Genomic DNA, 14,075 nt, shown 5'->3' with positions numbered 1-14,075 from the left:
TGCGTGAGCAATCCAAGTAAATTTCTGAAGAACGTTACCTTGAACGTTTTCATACACTCGACAAGCTCCATAGGCTACTTACTGTATACGATGATGGTCGGTGTTATTATTGTCTTGCCCTTTGAACGATGTGGAATTATTTCTGGTTTAAGGCACCCATTGGCCTCAAATTCTTTTCAATCGAGGTGAAGGTCGGTTTATTCAACATTTATTGATTCGTAAATTCATCTGCATTCACGAGCGCAGTGCTCAGCACATGAGTGAAATAAATACAACAAAAGGGGATTCCTTTTGTGCATTTTCTCTTATTCCTGGCTTTGCGAGTGCTGTGAGGTTTGCTTGCGTGCAAACTATATTCGAAGCCTTTCCTGAAGTCTTTATACATGCATATCAGTAAGATATGCTTAGAATTGATAGAAATAAAGAACATATTCCGCACAGTGTTTTATGGAATATAAAAACGTAATTTAATTTATACTTTTCAGTACGGTAAACAATGAAGCGATAGCTTTCTCTCTGCTAGTCTGGTGCACTGTGCTGCAATGATTGTGTGTGCCTCGCCGTACATTATTTTTTCATTGTTGTTGATGTTTGTGGTATTTATGACCAGAACGTTTTCACACTGGTATAAAAAAAAGTACCAAAGCAAGGCTTTAAGGGTTATTCTGGAGTATTAAATCAACGGAGCAAGCGAGGTGTAGTGTAATCATCTCATAACCGATCCGATCATTGTTTGCAAGGCTTGCTACCGCAGATCCCAGCAAACAATGTTTGCACCTGTGGATAAGCATCAGAGCACGTATACTGGAATGCCGCTCTATAGCTGTTCCAATGCCGTAAAAGTACGGCCCTCATGTTCCTCAGAGTGAGAGGTCTATTAGGAAAGCAGCCATTTCAGTTGCCTTCATAATTAGTGGTCTGAAGAGTTATTAAGCACTTACTGATCGTGCGACTGCTCCATTAAGACAATTTACTTTTTTGAATGCTATACATTTACAAGCACTATGTCTAGCAACAGGTGTGCTGAATTGAGTATTGTGCCCCTTTTTATTCAGTGTCCTATCTATTTTCGAAGCGCCTGATTGAACTATGACTTAGATATGACAGTTTACTCTTTCTGGCTGATTATAATTATTGTCAAAATGCTCCTATAGACTTATTCGCCTGTCTAAGTAAATCCCCACCCGAAAGACCGCTTTTATTTACTCTCTTAGTACCTAATAGCGATCTAGAATTTTAATTTTAGGCATAAAGCTCGGTCAACCAGCTTCTTTGTATGAATACAATTTAATAAATAACTGACTGATAACTACAGGCGAGAGTGTGTTGTGAAGACATTCTGCATTACTTTTGTGAGGTGTCACGTCGCGGAAATATATCCGGTGGTATCTTGAAATCCGTGCTGGTTCGGGCACGGATTTTTTCGACGAATTCAGTGATGTGGGGCAACACACAAAGAGGCGTTGTAATCCGATCTTCTTTAAATATTTAGACACATATTGAAGGAGAAAAGTTGCAGTCGAGAGATGAAAATGGGTAAGGACAATGTAGGCGCAAAAATGGAAAGACGCTGACGTAATTTTATGTGTATCGGTAATGATTTTTTTCTAGGCATACGAAAATATTCGCAAATTCTGACTAGGCATTCAAATGACTTTGCGCTTCATTTGTGGTAAAAACTAGACAGGGCATTTTAAAAATTGTTCCATGCTGATATGCAAATTTCGAAAACGTTATTTACTATTTACTAATAATGTGCGCTAACTTTGAATACACCCGCAAAATTTTTCTTCAACGAATGTACTGACAGTTTGGGCCGCACCAAAGCTGCTTACAATGCTACGGCGATTGGTATACGTTAGATCAGAAGTTCGTGCAGTGCTCTTAATGGCTATACATGGGTTTTGGGATAGTACGACACGATAGTGCTAAGGTTGGTGCAGCAGGCATTACCTTATGCCCTATCTAAAAAGGTCACTCATAATTAGCTTTCACGCGTCTTATGCATTGATATGTCATAATAATTCAGTCCGGTAATTATGGTAAAAAAGACAACTTTTCTCTTGCATAAAGAGACGCTAATAAGGATAATACAATGGTTTCTTGTAAACCCCTGTGGAGGTAAGTGCTGCGCAGTTTGTTTCCTTTTCGTTACATATTTCACTGCAGTATTCTGTAATTCATAATAAATATTACCGTCGAGCGTGATTAGAATACACGAGCATCAATATCAATCCCAGTTGCTTGTTTTGTACAAATGTTTTCTTAAGGAACGATTATTCATAAAAATATAAAATTCGTATTAGATTCCAATTTCTCACTATTCGATTCGTCTTCGATTACATTTCTACCCGCATTGTTCATGTTGGCTGTGTTAGTAAAGCAAGGCTATTGGTCTTGAGTCGGTTTAAGAACAGTAGAACTCGCAAGTCTCTAATTTTATACACGTGGGTAATTTCTTCCCTGGCGAAGACTCTTGAGAGTTCCTTGGACTGCCAGAAGATCAAATCAGTCGATATTGTCAACCATAAACCCTGACTGCTCATTGGAGGGTCAAATTCTAAAGTTAAAGCTCAGCTACTTTGGTCATCTGATGAGAAGAGAGGAGTCGCTGGAGAAAGATTTGATGTTGGGAAAGGTTGAGGGTCGCCGGAGAAGGGGTAGGCAGCGAACGCGATGGTTAGATGGCATCCTCGAGGCACTGCAGATGAAGTTATGTGATGTCAGGAAAATAGTGAGAGACCGCAAAGCGTGGCGTGACATGGTCCATAGGGTCACGAAGAGTCGGACACGACTGAACGACTGAACTGAACTGAATTTCTTCCCAGATAGCGCTTTAAATATATATGTGGGTCTCGTCTATTCCCAAAACGTCCAGAAGCGCTTTGTGCAGTTATAAATTCGCTGGCGATCGAGTTCATTTTTTATTAGTATTTTTGACTCTCTACAGACCAATGTCGCACTGAAGCGGCGTTGCGAACCAATAACTTAAGAAACAATGACATGCAAACACATTGTTTCATGCTTTGCGTAAGTATTAAACTGGCATATTCTGGCGTCATTATAATGTTTGGCGCATAATTGTATATTGGTGAAAAATCCTTTAAATAATATTCCTGGGGTTCGATAGCAAAGGACTGCACGTAGGAGCTATGGAGAGGATGTTTCTAGTATTGCTACAGTTGGAGGACCATGACGACACTGTTGTAAGGCATTTTACCCTGGTTTATGGTAAAGATAAGTTCGTTGGGGAAGTGCCTGTGTAAACATCGTGCCTAAATTATAAATATCGGTGAAACCCCATCTAAACTAACAGATTTAGAAGCAAACGGATATTTGAATAAATTAAGCATTATTAAGAGGCTGCATTAAAGCCCCTCAATAAACTAAAAGTAGCGCCAACATGTGAAGTTTGCCACCCGCCTCCTCTCCGGCGCTCTCCGTCGTCGTTCGACCCTCTCATTGGCCGAGCGCCGTCACGTGCTCGCGCGCGCTTTTTTTTTTTTTTTTTTTGCTGGGCGTGCAGCTTCCTCCTTTCCAGCGGTACGGGCGGCGCGGGCGGCACATATCGCTGTGTGTTTTGCTGCCACGCGGACTGCTGCTAAATTGTTCTCCTCTGCCGGCTAGTTAATCTTTTTTTTTCAAGCATGTTGCGCACTTTGGTCGGCGGCTGACAGAAGCACGGAGGTGAAGGCGAGTTCAACCAACGCAGACATTGCGTACGAATGGTGTCACAAACTGACAGTTGAAAGCAGAACCGTTTCAGCGCAAAATATTAAAACAAAAAAACTGCTACCACGCTTCTCAAGTTTAACGGTAGCTTACAATTCAGTCCAACCTGCAAAGAAACCACACAGACTGCAGCTTCCGCCACCTAGTTAAAGTTTTTTCAAGCATGTTACGCACTTTTATCAACGGCTGATGGACTCAATGAGGTGAAGGCGAGTTAAACCGACGCCGAAATCGTGTACGTATGATGACACACCATGACAGCTGAAAACGGCACCGTCTCAGCGCAAAATATTAAAAAAAAAAATAACTGCTACCGCCCTCCCCAAGTTTACCGGTAGCTCACGAGTCAGCCAAAGGTGCAAAGACACCACACATACTGCAGCTTCCGCCGCCTAGTTAATTCTGATCTGCAGCTGAAGTTGAAAATACATGGAAGGCGATTGCTGCCACACTTCTCAAGTTTACCGGCAGCTCGCAAACCAGTCAACGCTGCAAAGAAACCATACACATACTGTTGCTAAATTGTTCCTGTCCGCCACCTAGTTACAAATTTTTTTAAGCATGCCACTGAGTTTGGCCAAGGGTAACGAACTACGGACACACTGAGATTACGGCGAGTTGAACCAACGCCGAAATCGCGTACACTTGGTGTAAGACACTCACAGCTGAAACTATTTTGGCGGGAAATCCCTGTCAACATTCGGTAATTATGTTTCAGCAGTGAGCAATATTTTAACCTGAACACATTGCGACAAAATGCAAGCTGTAATGCTCTGGTGAGACCCGGCGCCAGCGCCTTTACCGGCGCACGGCCGCCTCGATCGGCGTGCGCGCCCACCGCGCGCGCTGATCGAGACGGCCGTGACCGGCGCCTGCTCCGGAGAGCGCGCGCTTGTCGCGCACCCCGTAAATGGAGCCACGGTCGAAATGCGAGAGGAGGAGCGGCGCTGCCGGAAGAGGATAGAGGAGATGGCGCTACTTTTAGTTTATTGAGGAGCTTTAGGCTGCATTCCTGCAACCGTTTATGCAGTTATAATGCTCGATAATGAATATAAAGCGGAGGGTGAAAATGATTTCTTTCACATTTCTACATTTAGTATCTCGCTGCCATTGAAAATATTAAACCCCCATCAAAATGAAAAAAAAAAATAAAGAATGGTATTGAAACGCTATCATCTACCAGCCTAACGGCCCATGCGCTAGCGAAGATGAGCATAAAACGCCGGAAGCTGTCAAATGGGCATCTAGAACACAGAGTAGCTCTGGATGGTAGGGAATATTCCCTACCGTCCAGAGGCTGCATCTGAGCTATATAGCTCAGATGCAGCCTTGGATACATTTCGAGGTCGTGGTTAGCGCCATAGAATTCAAGAAAGACAGCCGCCCACAAATGTTGCAGATACCAAGGGCTGCCGCTAAGCACCTGAAACTGACACAGCGCGTTATGCATCGCTTCCAGTGCAGTATAAGGGCTGCTCAGTGTCTTAATACCCTGGTAATCATTCGTGGATTCAAGACACTTCATGCCACCGAGTTGTCACATATACCTCCCAACATACTGACGCGGGCCTTGCGACTTCTTCTCACTAATGTTGTTTTTAGGCTGTTTTCTACCCTTCCGATATATCAAACCGGCCCGGTAGCAAGCTTTAATAAATGTTATTCACTTCTCGCGTACACCTTGTCAGTAGGAGGCGAGGTTACCTGCTCTGTGCGAACAGCGCAGATAAAAAGGCGGCCTCATCCTTTCGGCTTTCCGCCTGTACCTATCATTACAATTATTTTTTGGAACCTCAGTAGCATAACAAAAACATCTTGGGCACAAACAAGACTTAAGAGCACAGTAAAACAGGCGAAACAGAAGCACCCGTCTAAAACAATTTCTAAGGCATGTTTTCTGCATGAACACACACACTGGCACATTGGCAGCATTGTTTGCCTCAAAGTTGTCTTCGGATTTTTTTCTTTTTACATTCTCTCACAGCCGTGGCCGTTGTTGAGGTCACTTTTATGTTTCCTCCTTATGTTTGTCAGGTTTGGACTGTTTGCTTTCAGGGCGTTCGGTTTCCAATGCTAGACAGGTATTCCCTTATTATGTTTCTTTTGTTCTGCTTAAGCCTTAACTAGGCTGTTTGCCTCTTACTAGGCTGCTATTATTGAGAAAGAAACACGTATAATGGCGTTATGACGAATCAAAAGGGCTCCTTCTCGAAGTCCCGAAAATTGCCAGTTCAATGCTCTTTATTTTTTTCAGCATTTTATAGGTGTTCATGTTAAGCATAGCCCTCATGTATGTGCTTTTTCCGTCAGACCACTGCCATGGGATCGGGAGGCCATAGTGATCACGGTGACGTTCTTCGCCGGCCTGATCACGGCCTGTATGGTTGTCATCGGCATCCTCAGCTTGATTGGTGAGCGTAGACAGCGCGACCCTGAATACACCACAACGTTTATCTCTATTTTCAGCGAATGCACTCGGTATTGCGGACAGAACGCAGGTCGACAAACGCAGCGATAAAGCAGCCAGCATTGCCTCTTGTCAAAGGGCTGATGTGTCAGGAATATACGTCTTTGAGCGTCATTTGTCCTCTTGTCCTCTCCGGCCTTGTGCTAGACGCGCACAACCACATGTATGTACACTCGTGTCCTACACATATGCACATACTATTACAAATGAGAATCTTTTTCATACAACTTGACAAGCGTGGGTGCTAGCCACGAAGCAGAATTTACGCTTTCCTCATATAGCAGTAATTTTATAGCAGACAAAATTGCATAAAGAAGGAATAAATTATATTAAAAGTCACAATCAGTGAAAACACTGTCAAAACTTTAGCAGATAGTTAATCAACCTTAGATGAGTTAGGTATCCGCCATAATAGTAATTCTTTTATTCAACACATTAGAGACGAACTGTTAACCACAGAAACTTTCTTACCTACATCAAAGCTCAACGGAGAATAATAGCAAACAAAATTACCGACGATTAACCAATAAAGCAAGATTTAAAAGCCTTTTCTTTTAAATCCAATAACGAAACTGTTTATTAGGAGAGAATTATATAAAGAAACAACAGGAGAAGTGACATCTAATCTGTCAACAACAGCCTCAGAATTATACAGTTATCAGTGTATTCCAAATATTTTTAATATACCTACGTCTTTCCCAATAAACTATCTTTCTTCACGACCAATAAGCGGTCACGGATGTTTTCCTTTCTTTCCAAAACAATTGGCACAGAAGAAAGCGAAGAATGCATTCGTACTAATTCGCAATATCATTTGATCGTTATCTGAAAAAATGTAGCTATCATAAAATGCAAATTCTCCCCTTCAAAATCTAGCACGAGGAGATGCGACAAGTAATGAGCCCGAATTAGTTAAAAATCCTGAATCATATACAAGTTTCCACAAATTGTTCATACCATAAATGAAAAAATAGTTTCTAACAGTTAATATGCGTACCTGGACTTTGTTGAATGAGAGGGAGTGGCACCAGACAAACTTGCAAGCATCAACCGAAGGCGCTCCTTATCAGGCTGTCACATGAAATACGCAGGCTTACTAAGCAAACAACACTGGACGTTATACGTAAGTTAATGTGGCCCAACGCTCCATACGGATTTGGTGTTTTTATTGATCTCATGCCAATTAGTTAAGCTCTTGCATTATTTTGTTGTGCAAGTTTCCTTTATAAGGCTCCTTTTGGGTTGAGCATTAAACAAACGCTAACAAGTCCAGCTATGTGAGTTCTCTTGCTTCCGTCAGGTTTAGAACAACAATATCTTCCCTAACAGCGAATTAACGAACTTGTATGCTTCCTTAAGTGGGCCATCAAAGAACTTGCCGGTATCATCTCACTCCACTCGGGTCGAGCAAACTCCTCTGCGGCCACTGTTCCTAAAGAGCCGCTAGACGTACAGGGCGGATGAATATGGGCATGTTTCGTTATTAGTAAATGAGCAATATATACGTCCCAAACCTAAAGAAACCTTGCCTCATCATTGCGCAATTGTGGTTTATTGTCCAAAATAACATTTAATAGTAACTAACGATTGAAAGCTCCTTGTTATACAATTAAAAGGAAGCAACAAAACACATTAAGAGAATAATTAAATGCTGAGTGTATAAATGAACCATCACCTCTCCATCACCTCTCTTTCCAGCCAATTTTTATACAGATGTGGTAGTTCTGCATTGATATTTAATCTATCACGGCCCACTACTCCAGGACATAAAAAAATTATAATCATCAAGCAGTAGCAAAATAAACCAATGGGGGACCCCGAGGTATAAAAAAGGAGAGAAAATTATGATATGCAATGAAAATGAAAAGAAATTTCATCGCTGTCTTCAAACTCCTCCATAGTTTGGTGTATCTCTTAGATGTCTCACGCGTATTGCAGGTATCTTTTAGACACATCGAGAGGGCGTTCGCCGTACACAGCTGGGGATAAGAAGCTAACTTATTTGTGGCTGCAGCGATTCTGACAGTGCACACTCGAAGCGATTGACAAATAGCACGGCCGGAGGTCTTATAAGATGCTGGCCTCTCAATATCTACACTGCTGTAAAATTATTGCAGTTCGATGTGCTATATTCGTGACTACTGCCAAAAAAGACAGTGTCATTCATTTTTTATACCGCTTTGCAGAGACAAAGGCGCTTCCACTGGAGCAGCGCTATGTTGCGGTTCGGGCGTCCGGCAGCAGCTGCGTGTGTGTCCCGGCCCGACCTGAACTTTTCTTGAGGGAGCGGGTACCATTCACCTGCCCCTGTCCTCAGAAGGACCCAAAGGACGGTGAGTGTTTAGTAATTTTTACCATGCTTTTGAAGAGCGCAAAGATATGTCGTAATTTTCTTCAGCTTGTACGTTTTCTGGCACTCTAGATATTTCGAAATTACAGTTCCAGTTGAGTTGAATTATATTACTTCCATTTTATGTGCGTTCACAAGGAGGGTGTAAGATGTGAAATGTTATATAGGAGAATCCCTCTGGCCAAACAATCATGTAAAAAGAAGTGTTGTTTTGACTGGCCTTTAAGAGCTCGCAGGGAGAGAATTTTACTCTGTGAAATTATCCACGTTTAAGAACAATCCCATGTTCATTTTGATCCAGTAATGTTTCGAAGAATTTCCAAAATCAATTTTCTATTTGCATTTCTCAATCTCTTCAATGTAACTCTGTGAATGGGACGACCCTTTCACAAAGCATAGTGTTTTGAGCATCGATGAACGACTGAAAAGGAGAGAATCAAAACAACTTCAGCCGCCTATGTGAATGGCAGATATATGCATATGCATACTAAGAATGGTGCCATTTTTTCGGAGAGCATGGCCGTAAAATGTTTAGGGAAATTTCCACGGCTAACTATAATACACACAAATCTCTCTTAATCCATCTTTCTTCTAACTTTCATGGAATCCTTAAAACGGCAACATCTGCAACATCTGCACGCTGAGCTGCTGATTAAATAAGGTCGAGTTCTATTCATGCCGCGGCAGTCGCACTAGCGATGTGGTGCAGACGAAAGGCCCCAATAGCCATGTGCTGAGAGATGTGTGTGTGTGTGTGTGCGTGTTTGTGCGTGTGTGCGTGTGTCACTATGAGCTAGCGGTTGCATACTTCCGAAGCAAGCTGACAGGATTTTGAAAGCGTAAAATACGTTTCAAATCTGGGCTGTTCTTAAATAAAAGGATCGAACTTTCAAAAACAGAAAGTGCACCCATTGGATACCAAATATCATAGCGCTGGTAAGCTGAATAGTCAGTCAGAATGCACAGCGTTAGTCTGGAGTGATATCCTTTCGCACTGATTTGACATTCATGATAGTGATTTTTGTTAAGACATCCCTTCCTACAGCCATGTGATGATAATCGTAAATCTGATACTTGAAAAGCTGCTTCAAAATAAGGTGCTACTTGAGGCGAATTGATTGTAACGCATTGAATTTCCAATTTAGAGACGCAGTAACGGGTAACATTTCATTTTTTGTTCTTTGCTTCATTTAGCTGATAGCGAGACGGCGCCCCCAACTGCCGTTCTCAGCGAAGCCTCTGATGACGCGCTCGGAGAAAAGGGATCGGTTGTTGTGAACGAAGATGACTAATCCTGGCTTCGAAATCATTTTCGAATACGCTCACTGTGAACATAATAAATCAATCTACTAGCGGCGTCATGAATAACGATGAGTGTTTATCTTTGTGTTTTTAGTGCGAAGGACTACTAGCCACAATCACGGATTTCGCCATTGTCTGTCCCAAGCTACTCACTCTCTCTCTCTGTTCGTGAACTTGAAGTGGAGAAAGAGAAATTGGCGTCGCGCGACTCGGCAATGGGGAGTCGAAGCGGCACAGCTGCAGCAAAATCCGGTCTTTCTCTCTCACTGTCTGTCTCGCCGCGAACTTGAAGGAAAAGAGAAGGTAGCGACGCCCGCAGTGCGTGACTTAACAGTGAGGGGGCGGAGCGGCCGCACAGATCAACGAATGAGAGAGTGGGGCGCGTCACAGTTACGGACGTCTTGGCCTTCATTGGACAATGTTGCATTAGCATCTGTTACTCCGGACCGAGCAGTCGTGTGTCGCTCTCTCGTCCTCAGAATCGGCATCTCTCCCCTCGCATCAGTCACTACTCAGCCTTCACGGACAGCAGATGTGCACGCGCAGTGCTTCCTGGACCTCATCTTCAAGCTGCTCGCCGCGTCGTGAAGCAGCACGTGCTTACTTCCTCACCTTAACTGGTGCTCGCCTTCAAGCGCATTTTCCTGCTCTTGGATTACTTTTCGTCGTCCTGGAGACCTTCTTTATGCTCGGAATCTGTTGATGCAGAAACTGTAGAGCATCTGTTTTGCTCATTCTCTACATTCACCTGAAATATCTCTCTCCCCCTTTAATCTCCAGACGTTTCAGGCTCAGAGCCATACATTCAAAGGAGGGATGCAATACATCGTGCCTATTTTCGCTCTTTTATAATAAGAACCACTGAACATGGTGTAAGAAATGCTGAGAACGCGGCTGCGACGCGCGTTTGGTTCGCGTCGCAATGGGTAAAGCCAGACTTTCTAGCACTGCGGCGCAGGTTTACCGTGCTGAAGTACAATGGTTATGAAGACCAGCAGGAACGCGACTCTACTTATTCTGATATTGCAGCTAATGGCACAAGAACCTAGAAACACGAAAAATGAACAATAGTGCCGAGCGTGTTCATGCAAAACGAAGCGAAACAAAGTGTAGAATGCAATAAAAATATTGCTAGGCGATGACGACGACGAAGTGTGTAATCTTGACTTTCGGAAGGGACGAGGTGAAAAAGAAGAGGTGGGACTGGTTCCGTGTGGCTGCTCGCTGCTGTGCCAGTTCTAACTGTGCTGTAAATATACTGTAAATACATCGAGTTTACACATAACATCTTGGTGGAGGTGCGGCCGTTGATCCCGGCGTTAGCTTCCGCACGACGGAACTCCGCAGCGGCCGCCTGCTTTCCTGCCCAAAGATGCCTCAAGATACCGTCCCCACACCAACGGGGGCCTTGCCATCGGTCATCCTCACCCACCCGCGCGATCCAGGCAGTTTCAATGGTACCGGCACTGCGGACGTGGACGAATGGATACGCAAGTACGAACGTGTGAGCACCGATAATCGCTGGGACCCAACCCTCATGCTAGCGAATGTTTTTTACCTCGAGGGCACTGCGCTCGCCTGGTACGAGAATCATGAAGATCAGGTCACCAGTTGGGATACTTGCAAAGAGAAGCTCCGCGAACTCTTTGGAAAGCCCCTTGGTCGAGAGCTTACAGCACAGCGAACTCTCGAGACCCGTCTCCAGACAGCTACTGAGTCATACGTGGCCTACATCGAGGACGTCCTCGCCCTTTTCCACCAAGTAGATCACAATATGTCGGAGTCCGCCAAAGTTGGTCATATCGTGAAGGGCATCGCAGACGATGCATTCAACCTGCTTGTGTATAAAGATTGAAACACAGTTGATGCGATCATCAAAGAATGCCACCGTTTTGAAGACGCCAAACGTCGTCGTGTAGCCCACTCGTTTGCCCGCCTTCCAAATACTGCTCTGATTTCTTCGTGTCAAGATTTGCCGTCCCAATACCAGCCTTCGACCGAAAATGTAACCCGTATCGTCCGCCACGACCTCGAGGCCATAGCTCTAGTTACTTTGCCGCCACATTTAGACGATGGCCACCACCCGGAAGTTCCCCTAATTCAGGCCGTTGTCCGCCAAGAGCTCGCCACCTTGGGACTAAACTCCGTTGCTGCCGTCAGCCCGCCCACTATCACCGACGTTCGCTCAGTTTATGCTCGTCGACCTCCTTATGACACCGACGTTCGCACAGTTCATCCTGGCCGACTTGCTGATAACCCTGACGTTCGCAACCTTTATTCTGTCCGACCTGTCTATGTTCCCCAGCGTCGACGCAATCCTGACAGATAGCGCACATCTGATAACCGACCTATTTGTTTTACTTGTTCCTGTGTCGGCCATATCGCCCGTTATTGCCGAAGTCGTTGGTTCCTGCCACAAAGGTCCCACCTGCCATCCTCCTCTATCTACGATTACCACTCTCGTCCATTCCCAGCTCGTCACGACTCTTGAAGCACAGCCGCTGATACCGAGTCTTCACGCCTCAACCAATCACCCTCCCCTCCCCCCCCCCCCGGCCGTTAGTCCCGTTTGCCCCAACGTCGTCGCTTTTCATCTCCCAGTCTATATGGCCGCTCTCCGACGGAAAACTAGGCGCTGCAGCGTCTAGAGGTGATGCTGCACTAGAGACCACGATCTCAAATCCTCGTCTAGCTCTTCGTGCACGCCGTAATGTGCTCACCGTGCTCGTGAATGGCACAGCTGTTCAAGCCCTCATTGATACTGGTGCGCAAGCTTCTGTCATGAGCGCAGAACTCCGTTCTCGCTTGAGGAAAGTGCTGACCCCTGCCCCCTATGCACCTTGTGCGTGTTGCAGATGGATCAACTTCAAAGGTTATTGGCTTGTGCACTGCCCGCGTAACGATTTCTGGCCGCCATACTACCGTCCTCTTCACAGTTCTGCAGCATTGTCCTCAGGACATCATTCTTAGCCTCGAATTTCTTTCTGACCTTGCAGCCATCATAGACTGTGCTACCAGCGTCGTTGAACATGACCTGCCCTCTCCTTTCGACCCACCTTCTCGTGTTCTGCACCGCCTTTGTAGTGTCGACTTTGTCCGCCTGCCACCTGAAGCCGCAACTTATGTTATGTTTTGCTCTCTACCCTCAATTCCCGATGGACAGTGTATCGCTACCCCAACCCTTGATGCTCCCCTAACCCGACGCATTGCCCTTGCTCATACTGTCGGCACAGTGACCGCGACCCAAACATGCCTCCCTGTTCTGAACTTTGCGTCGCAAATCCAGTCCCTCCCGCAAGGCATCTCGCTCGCCACTTTGTGTCCTGTAAATGAATGTAATCTCTCTGCTGTGACTACTGGTTTACCACCCTCCTCTGACTGCTCCTTATCTGAAGTATCCAATCTCCAAGAATATGCCAAGATGATCGCTCCGGACCTTTACCCTCCACAAGCTCATGCACTCTGTCGTCTGCTGGCATCTTTCAGAGACATTTTTGACTTTGATCAGCGCCCATTGTCTCGAACTGCTCTTGTGCAACCTCGCATACACACAGGCGACGCTGCTCCTATTCATCACCGTCCTTATCGCGTATCCGATGCTGAACGCCAGGTGATACAAAAGGAGGTTGAAAAGATGCTCGCTCAAGACATCATCGAACCCTCGACGAGCCCTTGGGCGTCCCCAGTCGTTCTGGTTGAAACGAAAGACGGCAGCTGGCGCTTTTGCGTCGATTATCGCCATCTCAACAGTATCAATAAAAAGGATGTGCACCCTCTCACCAGAACTGATGATGCCCTAGATTGCCTCCATGGAGCTAAATACTTTTCTTCAATTGATTTGCGGTCCTGGTACTGGCAGATCGCTGTTTACGAGCTGGACCGTGAAAAAACAGCCTTTGTCACACCAGACGGCTTGTACCACTTTAAAGTCATGCCGTTTGGTCTCCGCAATGCACCGGCGACCTCTGAACGAATGATGGACTCCATTCTTCGAGGATTTAAATGGACAACCTGCCTGTGGTACCTCGACGACGTCGTTTTCTCGCCGACCTTTTCTTTGCACCTTGAATGCCTTACCAGTATACTCAATGTATTTCGCGCAGCCGGCCTTCAGCTCAGTTAATCAAAATGCCAGTTTGGTCGCAGCCAACTCACCCTTCTTCGACACATGGTTGACGCCTCCGGAGTATGACCTGATCCGGCTAAAATTCAAGCCCTCATTAT

At 45.1% G+C, this 14,075-nt stretch overlaps 1 pseudogene; it reads left to right on the top strand.

Annotated features, from left to right (window-relative positions):
- Positions 1 to 11,223: 11,223 nt before the first annotated feature.
- On the top strand, positions 11,224 to 12,180 carry LOC146178026 (uncharacterized; annotated as a pseudogene).
- The last annotated feature ends 1,895 nt before the right edge of the window (positions 12,181 to 14,075 follow it).

This window comes from Amblyomma maculatum, chromosome 10 (assembly GCF_055883805.1).
Source record: "Amblyomma maculatum isolate TAMU_Amacu chromosome 10, ASM5588380v1, whole genome shotgun sequence".
Lineage (NCBI taxonomy): Eukaryota > Metazoa > Arthropoda > Arachnida > Ixodida > Ixodidae > Amblyomma > Amblyomma maculatum.
Note: the sequence above shows the minus strand (reverse complement) of the source record. Positions and strands in the feature narration are given on the sequence as shown.